The 14,446-nt window shown below is 38.9% G+C and overlaps 1 protein-coding gene across 1 annotated transcript in view; it reads right to left on the reverse strand.

Annotated features, from left to right (window-relative positions):
• Positions 1-14,446, reverse strand: part of cdh13 (cadherin 13, H-cadherin (heart)) — a 333,227-nt gene that overhangs the window by 268,998 nt on the left and 49,783 nt on the right. The gene's annotated exons all lie outside the window — the stretch shown is intronic.

The following is a 14,446-nucleotide window of genomic DNA, read 5'->3' on the forward strand; positions in this document are numbered from 1 at the left end:
AACTGCAAATACTTTCTTAGCACTCATAATCTGACTGAACTCATATCTACCTTCACTTGACCTGCTAACCCAATACTGTCATCATGAGATTTTTTGCCATACATACTGTACAGCAGAGCTAAAATAAATCACAGAAAACTGTAGTAAAGTGTTGGTAGACGATCTTTACTTATTGTCATTTTCTGTTCTCTAAGCAAACAAGAACTAGACTAGACTCTAGTGAGAAAGACGTGGTACAAAGGTGAGCACGGGGAGGCAGTAAAGCCTGAGACGCAGCAGCACAGACAGAATGTGGCAGATACAGGGCGCTCTGAACTCTAGGGAGGAATGCTAAGGGAAAATGCACTGTCACTCTCATCTACATGGGGTTACACCTGAGGTTAACAAACAAACAGATTGTAATAAACACGAGGCAGAACGACAGAATTTCAAAACGTGTCTGCCGAAGATAAACATTTGCCATCTGAAAAAATAATACGCACCCTGCAAATAGCTTGTGTAGCTAGAATTGTGCCGTGTGGTCCCTCGAATAACTCGCCGCTAGATTACCTGTCAGTCATGACAGAAATGCACAGTACAATTCAATCTCGTTGTCCGCAAGCATCCCATTCACTCCTTCCTCACAATGGCTGAGATATCCCAGGCTGACTATGTAGCAGACTATGTCAGACAATAAGAGACAAAAATACAGATGCCTTGTTTATTTTATTTTTTTTTAGTAAAGTGCATTTATCTGCTACTGTACCAGAAATGCTGTTCTAGCAATTTCTTTCACATTATTTCTTATTTTTTCTTATTACAATTCACTCTTATTCTTACACTTACACTTATTCTACACTTAATTTATTTACATGCACAGTCTAAGTGTATATATATATATATATATATATATAGATATATATATATATATATAGATATATATATATAGAGAGAGAGAGAGAGAGAGAGAGAGAGATAGATAGATAGATAGATAGATAGATAGATAGATAGATAGATAGATAGATAGATATCTGTGTACGTGACAAATAAATAAATCTTGAATTCTACTTTTAGTGAAATGGCTAGAATTACAGTCTGTACAATCTGTACATTGTTGATGTATCTCTGGCATCAAACCACCCTGTTGTGGATTTCCAATAGCAGCATTTCTGTAAGTGTTATGGAAAGAATACTTACTTCTCTGAAGTATTATTTTCTTATACTACGTGTTTTGTCCCTGTTCTACCACAGCAATTAGTCAGATTACATTTTCTTACATATTATAGAATTTATTTATTAAAACAATCATTGCCGTGGCCCTGGTTCGATTCCTGGGCAGGGAGCTAACCGAGCCACTAAAGAGTTAACTCTAATTGCCGGTCCCAAGCCCGAATAAAAATGGGAGGGTTGTGTCAGGAAGTTCATCCAGGATAAAATCGGTGCCAAATCTAATATGTGGATACGTGATCCGCTGTTACCCCGAACATGGAGCAGCCAAAAGGAGGGGAAAAAAATTATTAAAACACATATTTATATATGAGTACATAATTTCAGCAACAACCAGTTCTTGTTATCTTTATATGTTACAGCAGCTACAAACCATCATACCCTCAGTTTCTTTAAAACTTTGAGACTAAAAAAAAAACAATTTGCTTGTGAACTTACAGAAAAAAACTACACAGCACAAACTGCTCTGTTCTGAAAATTTCCTTGTGGTGGACCAATGAAAAGAACAAATTCACCGCTGATTGCTACAAAGAGCTGACACTGGAGACTTCTTAGAAAAAAGTAATCTCATTCAACATCAGCATGTGCCAAATGTGTAGAATCTAAAATAATGTTAAATGGTGTTGCGACTAAATGCTTAGCAACAGACAACCAATCAGGAAATGAAAAGCACCTGCCTCATAACACAGGCACAGAAACCCTGTGTTGTTGTGTAAACAGTAGTTTAAAAATTCTTGTCTTCTTTTTTGTTTTCTTGCCTTTGTGTCTCAGGAGGTTTAAGAGACCCAAGGAGGATTTATGTGTCAACATTTTTTCTCACAGATGCAAAAGCACAAGAGAAACAGTTATTTAAACCTACTGCATTTATGCTGTAATTATTCAATCACGGTTGTTGAAACAGCGAATATGCAAATGAGGAATGTACAGTGTAAAACATCTAATTATAAAAACCCAGGATTAATTAACCCTGGATAAAGTATAAACAGTGTGAAACGTGACACAAGATAATCCAGGATTCTGTTTACCCAGGCTTTACTATTTCAAATATAAAAATCCCTTCAGATTTGAGTCATGTGGTGTGAACTGTAATAACACTGGCTGTGTTGGGTCTGCTGGGATCTGAAATGTCACCTGAAAGAGTCAGTGAGCCTCACTGTTTAGCATTTTGACCTTGGCAGTTGTATAATAACAATCAGTGGGAAATGGCTGCAGCCTTGCAGCTATCGTCTGCGTCATTGCTTAATCATTGAGTCTAATTGCTTGTTATCCAGTTCTTTCAGGCAACAGTCCCATTCAATTAATCGAGTATTTAATTGGATGCAAATATCCCCCTAAATGAGCCATTCAGCAACGGCAATCAGACTTTACAAAAGGTGACTCTTCGATACTGTATTCTCACAGATTTTATCTTTTACTGTTCCCGGCATGTAAAAAGCAGAAAAAATCAAAACAAACTAGAAATCTGTCAGCACAAATTTATAGATTATCACTAGAAACACTATGCTCTTGGGCAGGATGGGATAAAAGAGAAATAACAGCTCTTTGGGGTTTTTTTTTCTGCTGAGCTAATGTTAGAAATGGTCTGAAATGATGAAGATGAATTGGGTCAGAGCGCAGGGTGTAATTTTCTCTTTACCCTTAGAAACACTGTTATAAAACAGCATAACTCCTCACGATAGATAAGACAGAAGATAATCTTTGACACTTCCGTGCAAAAAAAAAGAACGTAGTTGCCTAAGAAAGCGGTAACAGCTTGCTAAATCTCTTCCTCAATGAAAATATTATAACGTTTCAGTTAAGACCATAGTAGTGTATATACAAACTTGCTTTAAAGGTTAAGGTGATGTTTTTGCAGGTGTAAAGAAAATGACTAGAAACAAGGTATAAAGTATAAAGCTGGATCAGGTCTGAATGGTAAGAGGCAACCATACAAGATTAGATTTGGTTCAAGAATGAGTGACAGTATGAAAAGTGCTTATAGACCAGAACAACTTTTTCTATATTTACTCCCAACTCTATCTCCAGCAGCTAGATCTAAATTGTGATCTAAATGCTCATTGTGACCACCTTAACTGCACCAGCGCTGAGTCCTTATCCTCATATAAAAAGTCCTTATCCTCATATAAAGTTCAGTGCTGGCTCGGTGGTGTGTACGGAATTTTTTATTTATTTTATTTTTTTCATTGTAATGACTCTAATCTTCTTCCATTTGCCATGCTCAGCCCAAAGCACAGCTCTCCCAGCTTAATGTGTTAAGCAGCTGCAATTGCTACACATAATGGCATATGATGGCCTGGTGCAGGTGCATTATGGACAAAGAAAGAGGATGTATTACCTACAGCACTTAGCACAAAACAAATGTGTGCCTGGTACGCTCCATAAAGAGGACAAAAAAGAAGAGGATTCATTCATGTCTTTGTGTACATACATATTGACATTATAGTAAAGAGTGACAATAATAAGAAAGTGTCTGGAAAATAAAGAGCTCTCAGACAGATATACAGTAGCATGCTACCAGCGCTGCACTTCAAGGTAATTTATTATGAACAATGAGCTTGATATCAACTCAAAATCGATAACAAATATCTCACACCCAGTATTTAAAGGAAAGACAGCTATATCGTCAAGCTGTATTGTAAACACACATAACGTGCATCTGTGTAAGTCTACAAAACAACTCCATACAGTCTATCGTTGACATTTGTAAACTATCACCCCTTGAAAGAAATATCCCAAAGCTTCGTTGTGAAGCCAGGACTGTGCACACTAGCCTCTGAGATACCACAGAAAGAGAATTCTGTCCCTTTTCTCACTGAGACTTCCCTCAGTACACTCTCTGAATTTTAAGCAGCGCATAGCTTCCATAACAGAAAGCTTTTTCCTCTGGGACTCAGAGCTTTAAACCATCAGATAATGCACTCTATAGCTGGGAGAAATGCACAGAATGAATCCTAATGTAAAAGAATTGCACAAATATTTTCATCCGGTATTTATTAAACATTTTCTCAGGGAGTCAGTATAACGATACCAAAATAAAAAATGGAAATAAATTAAAAAATTTAAAAAAAAATTAAAAACGGGGGAGGACATACTGTTTATTCATTGTTTCAACTGAGAAGAATGTGTTGCACTGGTGCTAAGAGAGGAAAAAAAAGGGGTCTCATTTATAAAACTGTCCAAAAAATATTCAGATTTATAAAACCGTGCATACGCACACCTGTAAGCAATGTTTCCGCAGATGTGCGTACGTGAACCAGCCTCATATTCCGCCCTGTACATGCCCATTTTTACAGGCCCATTACACACTCCACAACTGCGCGGGCACGAGAGTGGACCTCGTTATAATGAGTTTCCTCTGTGCTCTGCGGGTTTAAAATGGGGTGAGGAACCAGCATCTCAGGGGGTAGCCACTGTCGCCTGCAGGTTATAATCATATTAAAAGCAACATTGTTATTCATTCATTCATTCATCTTCTACCGCTTATCCGAACTACCTCGGGTCACGGGGCGTCATCTCAGGCGTCATTGGGCATCAAGGCAGGATACACCCTGTACGGAGTGCCAACCCATCGCAGGGCACACACACACTCTCATTCACTCACGCAATCACACACTACGGACAATTTTCCAGAGATGCCAATCAACCTACCATGCATGTCTTTGGACCGGGGGAGGAAACCGGAGTACCCGGAGGAAACCTCCGAGGCACGGGGAGAACATGCAAACTCCACACACACAAGGCGGAGGCGGGAATCGAACCCCCAACCCTGGAGGTGTGAGGCGAACGTGCTAACCACTAAGCCACTGTGCCCCCTGCAACATTGTTATAATTATATTAAAAACAAAATTGTTACAGTTTCTACTTTTTAATATTGTTAAACATAAGCAAATTCATTTTCAGATTTTGCCCTTATAGCAAAATGACTGTAGTCAATTGCGCCGATTACATTTGGGAAACCAGACATTGCTGCAAATTGCATTTTAATTTCGGCCTGTTCTCGCACAGTGTAGGGGAACCTGATGTATCGACTACCCATATTAAGTATACCATTCAAAACGACAGATATTATGGCACTCAGGGACGGCTGTGATATACCAGACCTATAGGGTGAGATGATAGATTCCAATAGAATTATTTCATATACAAAAAGGTCTTAGAGTCAAAGTTGAGGATTACTTATAGTTTTTTTTAAATAAATAAATAATTTACCTGTCTGCCAATTCCCGCTGGAAACAGCCGGTTGCCAAGAACCCCAGAGTGGTGAGTACTTGTATTTGGACTGGGATGGCATGGTTCCGGCGTGTTGCCCTCTCTAATACTGGACCCAATTTAGCACATAGGTCCAAGAACACAGCTCTAGGGAATCTAAATCGGCTTATTAGCCAGTCATCATCATGGTCCCTGAAAACTCGTTCTCTCCTTATTCTGCCATTGGCGTAATCCTCCAACAGTGCCAGCAGGGCCATCATGAAGCAATACATACCCGGGTCACCGGAGGATTTATGTTTCTAGCAATTAGACTGATCGTTAACACCTTGACAAAATCACAGAATTAATTTGTGGGCGAAAATTTAAGACGAAAATGTTATAGTGAACACATGCTTCTTCATGACGGTTTTATAATGAACACCGTAATAGTTAGGACCGATGATGAGTAGTGATTGTGTTTCATGACTGTATTTGCAGACTTTGACATTTTATGATATATGTACATTAAGGAAAATATTTCGTTTTTACACAGTGTTCTGCAGTTCTCTAATAAAAGGGTATTTCCTGCTATTCTGTATCACATGTAGTCGTGCCATCTCCTCCTGCGCTCCCGTTGTGGACAATGTGACTGTAAGGCAGCACTGATTATTATTATTATTATTTATTTTTTTTAATACATTTTGAATTACGTTTGGATTTTACTAGATGTATATAGCCTAAAACAATCGGCACAAATAACACTGTTGGATTTAATCTTCATGATAATGTAGATATAACGTATGAAATGGAGTGAAAATTAAATGTCATTAATTCTTATAATCGTTCTTCCCACATGTATTTTCTACAATCTAACTTCACTTCACGACCTCACCATCTGTGTCGCCAATTCCCTCTGTCTCCAGAATGTGCGTACGCACGTCTCAAAGTTTGCTTAAAGGTTTGTACATTCTCCCGTCAAGTTTGTTTTTTATAGATCACAACCTTTGCGTGGGAATGAGACCCTATATATCATGCCTTATAAATGAGACCCCAGGACTCAAGTAGAAAGCAAATGGAGTAAGTATGTAAGTAAATAAATACTGGAGTAAGTATGTAAGTAAATAAACAATCAAATTAATATTTATTTACATGCAGTCTACTCTACAAGGACTACCAGCATCCTGTCACAAGCATGTGGATGCATATCAACATATGAACTGTTTGTGTGTTCCATGGTATATAATAAATCATATATAAATCTCATTATTCTTATTCTTTACATTGTAGAAAATACCCACTTTACTCTACCACATTACCAAGTGACCTGCCGGTTCAATTAATTATTCATCATTATTCATTATTTACAAAAACAGGTAAAATAATATCAAATGTTTGTTTTTCTGTGACACCAGATGTGCTAGAAACACTGACATATCCATGTCATAAAAATAGTGTGTGCGAGGTAAACTATCTTAATGTTAATGAAAAAGAGAAAAAACTGGCTAGTGCAGGAACAACAATTTATAACTAGAATTATTATACAAGTGATAACAAGCATGAAAGTTTGCATGATCTCCCTGTGCTTGGGTACTCTGGTTTCCTCCCTCAGTCCAAAGATATGCACTGTGGCTGATTGTCAGGGTCGTGCTCGGACAATTCCCTTCAGGAACATTAGGCGTCTACATTTTTTAAGTTTTGTGCCCCTCCCTAGCCTTAATTCCTTCACACCTGTTCCCTGTGTCTTTAATTGTTTCCCCTATCTATCCCTGCATCCTCCTGTTCGAATTTGCGTTTTGTTGTCCGTGGTTTCTCTTTGGTGCCTCCAGACTGTAGTTTTGAGTTTTGGTTTCATTTCTTGTCTACTTATATTTTTGCCTCGTGTTTTTCTCAGTGTCTCCTGTCCTTGTTACCATGTTATTATTGCTAACAAATTGTGTTTGTTGACTAGCCCCCTCACTATCACTGACATGCATCAAAATTGCCTGCAGTGTGTGAATGAGAGTGTGAATGGGTGTGTGAGTGAATGTAAGTACTGTATGGCAACTTGTTTTTAGTGACACCATAATAAATGTATAATTTATATTAATTAAATTAAACCAGAATCAGATTAAAACTATAAAAAAAATACCCAGTTGTTCTTTAATGCATAAATAATTGGTATCATTGGTGCATACCATCAGGCCTCATCACACTACATCTTCATGTAATACGACATCTCATCATGGTTTTATTCCTTACTTATTACTGTCAGGACTCAGCCCGGACTCTGGCCATGTGCCTTTTGTTTATGTTTTTCTGTCACATGTCTGCCCCGCCCCTTGTCTCTTCCTGCCCGCTTCTGCACACCTGTCCCTCATGTGTCTTGATTATTAGTAGTATTTAGTTAAGCCGCGTTGCCTGGTGCAGCGCGGAATCTACTCTTGTCTTGTCCTTTCTTTAGTCCGTGTGTTGTTTAGTGTTTCCTTTGTTATTAAACCCCGTTTGTTTTGCTATCCTGCATTTGGGTCCGTTTCTATCCCGCGTCATGACAATTACAGTTTAAGAAAGATGCTATTACCAGGATGTATGATTTAGCAGCGACATTGTGAAATGTAAATATAAGTAGTTCTAGTTCTCAGCATTTTTGGTTATTGTCATGATATACATTATACCATGTACAGGTACATACCATTTTATATAATGCACACTAATTAGTATACCAGTAGACTAAATATTTGTATTTAACATGATGACAATCAGTAACTGTATAATTTTCAGAAACTGTTAAGTTGCATTCTGTCAATGGATGTATGGTATACTGTACTATCATAGCATGAGAATTTATTTGACATTTATAAGCTAGTGTTATGAATGTGTTACTATATTTCTATAGGAGTTGATTATATGAGAGGTTATAATAACCAAATATTAACTAAAGTATCAAAACAACATTTCTAGCGATCATCTAATGACACAATGTTTGTTTGAGTTCACGATAATAAATTTCAACATACAGATGAGTGCAAAGAAAAAACATCAGAGACAGCTACAAATCACAAAATTGTGTTTTGTTATATGACAAAAATGCCTTGTGATCATTTAGGATTAATGACAGATGTGCAGTTGTCAAAGTCTCCAAATGTCTAAGTGACACAGCCTTTTATTTACCCATGTCACATAATCTCATTACGGTGTTTTAGCTGTATCGTCTCTGTGCACAGTGTATTGAAATGTGAAATTGAAGGCCGCTCATGTGCATGAATAGATGCAGCACATCACAGGTGACGTAGACACCTGCTCTCTATCTCCATTCCCCCCGTCTTCACCCCCATCCTTCTATCCAGGCCCTCCGCGCCACAATCACATCAACATGACAGCTTGATAAGCAGCTGTGGTCAAGATGAACGCTCTCCTCCTCTCCTAAGTATTCGGTGGTCTCCTCGGTTATTCTAACGCATGTTTAGCCCTCTGTCCTTAATTCCATTTCGGACCGGTGTCATTCCGAGGCGGAGTATAACCAATTCCGCTGAGAAAATTGAGGGGCCATCAATTCTACGATTGTCGCATTGTCACCCTCGGCTCTAGAGGTGAGGAAGGAGGGAGAGAGAGAGGAGATGGTTGTGCTTCTGGTCAGACACGTTTCTATATCCTCACAATAAATCTGATTTAATATCCATTGTGCTGCATCCAGACTAGTGAAGCGAAGGGAAGGGAACGCAGGCAAAGTGGCATAAATAAAAAGTGAAGGAAGCAGAATGGATATTGGATGCATTGTTGTATTAAATCAGAATAATAAAGACATGCATGCCCAAATAGGATTTAATAGAGATGTCTGGTGTCACAGAGGAGACACACACACACACACACACACACTCCTGAGACACGTCCAGCTGAGGCAAAGGGGACTCAGCTGCAGCAGCCAGTCTTAATCAATCCAGAATGAATCCCGCCATTCGTCTTTAATGATGTGGCTTGTAACAGCAGACCCAGCACCTCAGTTCTGAGTCAAGTGTTAAGAGGCAGCTGTGTAGAACATGGAAAAGCCTGCAACAGGGTCTGCAAATGTCAGAGCGGTTCACACCAGTTACCGATGGTGCAGACACAGAGAACCATGCTGCTTTAAACATTACTGACCTCCTGAAATACCAGCATCACCGTTGCTATAGAAGATGGTACCTTCACAGTAAAAGTAAAATAAGTAAAACAATCAATAATTGATACAATGTCCATATTGTAGTTAACCATGTTGAATCCCAAGCACTGCTTTATTTCTCAAGTTATATACAGTATAGTATTCTCAAGTTCTTGAGTAATCCGTTATACTTAACAGAAGAGTTAATTTTTTCCTACACAATTATAAAACATTTTCATGGCAACCTCTAAATTTGACTGTGTTTAATTTTACTATTTTCAAGCTTGATAAGTAAGAAAAATCACAATCTTAACACACATAAAACTATAAAAAAAACTTTGGATAGTTAAGGGTAGCATAGCAACTAGCAACTCCATCTAAAAGGAGAAGAAAAAAGAATTTTGTATGGCGCTTATCTACAGCACCTTCTTGATGTTTAATACCAATGCTCTGGCACATGCAAACATATTAAACATTCACTTAAATGCTCTCATGCTACATTCTGCACCAATATAATTTATCTAAGCTTAACTCAACTACTACTGTATTTGAATCCGGTCAATATATAATAAATAATTTTACCTTTTTTATAAACATATTTCTTGTATTATATCTCATGCCTAAAGTCTGCGCTTTTTATGACATACGATTAGACTTACCAGGCTCATGAAATAAGAGACGTTTCATGAGCTCTGTAATTCTAAATATACATAAAAATGCAAAATTTATGCATAATATACAGCAAGAAATGCTCCATATGTTTATAAAGAGGTCAAATTATTTATTCATATATCACAGAGGTCGACTTTGTGTAGAACATGAATGTTTGATACTTTGCTATGCAGTGTATGTTTGTAACAGAAGGTGCTGCAAATACATTGCGTGCAAACATGTTTTTGTGTGTGTTACAAGTTTGATTACAAGTTTGATTACAAAAAAAAATACAAATACAGCAAAAAAAAAGGATAAACAAACGGTGACGGGTGAATGCAGAAAATCTGTGATTCTATTTTATATTATATTCTATTAAATTGATTTGAGAATTATTAAAATACATAGTTTAAAAGTTTTGTGTATCGCATTTCACCGTTTTATTTCACTTTTTGTTTTTTGTTCCTAAAATCTGCAGTTGGATCCTTCAGTTGAGTGCAGCAGCTTGTGATGTACAAAACAAATGCTGCTCACAACTCAAATGAAATGCCATGTTGCACTCACTCTACAGGTTGATTGAAAATTCTACGGAATCACGTTCACATTTCAATCGAACCGAGTTAATTTGAGATCAGACTAAAAGTCAGAGTCAGAGTTTGCGTTTGCTGCGTTCTAGCTGAAAAAACACCGACTGGGAAAAGATTTGAACAGTACACAAAGAGTTCATTAAGTGAACTATATGAAATCTCCCATCATATTTGTTTTTTTTCCCTGAAAAAACTTAACAGCCAGCAGGAAGCGATGCACAAGGACAACCTGGAGAGTTAATCCACTATACATGCAGTTCATCACACCATTCTTCTCAAACAGCACTACCGAAGCCTTCCAGGCACTATGGTGATTTGAAGCAGCATGTTTTTTGAGCTGCACAGTGCACTTCTCTTCCCTAATCCCTTCTCTCTTCGAGCAAAGCTGTGTATGAAGATGTGTGTGTTAGATAGTGCTCTCTGTTTCTGCCCAGGCTATTTGTCTTGTTTTGAGAGGATAAAGTCAACAGCACTCAGCTGGGACGTTTCTCTGAGAGGGAGAATTAAGCAGTGTGAGATTTGCGGATTCAGAGCCGGCTGAAGTGCACAGCCCAGCTCTCCAAGATGCTTGACTTGGCACCATTTCAACAAGATAATTTATAGCACATTCATCTGTGTACACAGGCAGTCAGTCAAGGAGGTACACATAAATACACTCAAATGCGCATAAACATACGTTCACATACATGTTAGACCTCCAAAGCTACTGGTTACTCTAAATTAGTACTCACACTTAGCCTGATAGAGTTAATTTATTGTCATATATCTATTACAGTTTGCTATACAGTATTCTATTTACTTCCTTTTAAACACCATCAGATGTACTGACATCACGTTTTATTCACAACTACATTTGCTCGCTCAGTTTACCTTCACAGCCGTTTTAAATGATATACCCCACACAAATATACCGACTTAAAGGTGGGGTCTCCGTTGTTTGAGAAATGCTTCAGAAAACTGCATTGGGCCGCCAAACAAAACAAAAACAAATCTAACGTGTAGCTAATGAGCAGAAAGGGGTGTGTCTTGTCAATATGGGTGGAGAGAGTGGTCAGTGCGCATGTGTGACATTAGCAGAAAGCGGTTTTAACATTGACATAAAAACAAAGAAAGAAAGTGAAGAAAGGCTTACGATAAGGCAAGAAGAAGGACCTGTGTTAATATAGGATCAGCTTTCCAGCGCTGGAGAGAACTGAACATCTTCGTGAAACGGAGATAAACCTTTCACGGTACAACACACAGTACTACAAAAACACATTTGTATTACCATAGTATTACTCATTGAGTTCACTTATTGATAGAAATATACCCTCGGTCAGCTATGTCAACATTGGCTTTCAACAATGCAGACCCCACCTTTAAGACAAAACGTACCTCATTTACTTATCTAAACAGGGCTCAATTAATGAAAAGTAGGATAACTTTTGTTGAAAACAAAAATATTCATAATCATTCTGCTACTGTAATCTTTTTTATCCAGGTCGAGGTTATGGTGGATTGATAGCATACAGTATCCTGGCAACAGTGAGCACAATCTGGCAAAATAAACATTCATTCACACACTTATTTACACCCTGCAATATTTGCATGGACAATCAACAAAGCTACCTGGATGAGTTTAAGAGGAAACGCTTTTGCAAACAGGGAGGAACTTTGAAACTCCGCGTAAACAGTAACCCAAGCTCAGGATTAAAGCAATGGCCCTGCAGGTGTGAGGCATCAACACTACATGAGCATCTTACTGTTTCACTTAACCTGCTTAGAAAATAGCTAGGCCTGAAGGTACTGCATGCAAAAATGCATGCAATTTAATTTATTTATTTATTCATTCATTCATCTGCTACCGCTTATCTGAACTACCTCGGGTCACAGGGAGCCTGTGCCTATCACAGGCGTCATCGGGCATCAAGGCAGGATACACCCTGGACGGAGTGCCAACCCATTGCAGGGCACACACACACTCTCATTCACTCACGCACTCACACACTAGGGACAATTTTCCAGAGATGACAATCAACCTACCATGCATGACTGTGGACCGTGGGAGGAAACCAGAGTACCCGGAGGAAACCCCCGAGGCACGGGGAGAACATGCAAACTCCACACACACAAGCTGGAGGCGGGAATCGAACCCCGATCCTGGAGGTGTGAGGCGAACGTGCTAACCACTAAGCCACCGTGCCCCCCTTTATTTATTTATTTATTTATTTATTTATTTATTTTCAAGAGGCTGGGTTGTAAATAGATTCTTTGGTTTGATCACTATTAGCACTTTAAAGAACAGGTGTGTGTCGGTGCTAAATAAAATATATAAGAATAATAATTTCAATTTTTTTTCATTTATCTGGCGGTCTAAAATTCTGCAGCTGGTACTTTTTTCCCCAAGCTCAAGACCGAAGTACAGACCCTGGAGCTGTGAAGCACCTGCCCACCTTACTGTTTTACCTAAGCTGCTTAGGATATAGCTGGATTCAACACAACATCAGACCTGTTTAAAGAAAAGACTTGTTTTTTGGTTGAAGTGTGCATCTCTCTCTTCCTCTCTCTCTCTCTCTCTCTCTCTCTCTCTCTCTCTCTCTCTCTCTCTCTCTCTCTCTCTCTCTCTCCCTCTCTCAGACTGTGTGTGTGTGTGTGTGTGTGTGTGTGTGAGTGTGTGTGTGTGTGTGTGTGTGTGAGAGTGTGTGTTTTGCTGAGTGCATGTTAGTGAAAACACACACTGTTGACAGGGCCCAGGGGGAGATTAATGAATAGGGTGAGGAGCTCTGACAGAGGTCACCCAACTCTAGCACACAGCATGTGAGGGCACAGCGCCAGTCAAACACAAGAACAGCAACAGCCACTGAAAGATCAGGAGAGATAGAACGAAAGGGCTGACATTCACTAGGAATGGATTCTTCTTCTTTTACTGCTACTTTTTCTTTAGTCTTTAGTCAAGTCATGGGTCAATGAAGGAGAACTAAACTAAATATTTTTTCACTAAACTAAACTAGCTATTTACAGCATCATGTCCTTGATGTTATATTAATTCTTCCAGACATAGTTTTCAGTATTTTAATTTGACATACATCACGCACTCACACACTAGGGACAATTTTCCAGAGATGCCAATCAACCTACCATGCATGACTTTGGACCGGGGGAGGAAACCGGAGTACCCGGAGGAAACCCCCGAGGCACGGGGAGAACATGCAAACTCCACACACATGCGGAGGCGGGAATCGAACCCCCAACCCTGGAGGTGTGAGGCGAACGTGCTAACCACTAAGCCACCGTGCCCCCCCGAAGGAACACATTGTTGAGAATTTGACAGAAATTTATAGGCCTGGTTTTGTTGAGGTTTGGATTAAACATATTCAATTTATGAGACCAGTCAAAGAGACCAATAATTACAAGAACTCAGTAATAAATATAATAAATGTGATAATAGTGGGTTGTAATTTCTAGCACTGTGACAACTGAGAAAAAAGAAAATCGCTAACTATGTTTAACGGATGCCGAATGCAAACCATTGCTCTAGAGAAGAATTGCATGGGATCATGGGCAGTCATGTTTATGCAGCTCTGCAAGGAGGTCGTGTTCATGGGTTGAGGGAGAGCCTGTAATTAAGAAGCGCACAACTAATGACTAAATAAGGAGCATAATCAGGGAGTTCACAAAGAGGACAATAATTAGAGACAGTGCACAGTGACAGCTCATTGGAGCA

The sequence above is a fragment of the Tachysurus vachellii genome, chromosome 9 (genome assembly GCF_030014155.1).
Source record: "Tachysurus vachellii isolate PV-2020 chromosome 9, HZAU_Pvac_v1, whole genome shotgun sequence".
Taxonomy (NCBI): domain Eukaryota; kingdom Metazoa; phylum Chordata; class Actinopteri; order Siluriformes; family Bagridae; genus Tachysurus; species Tachysurus vachellii.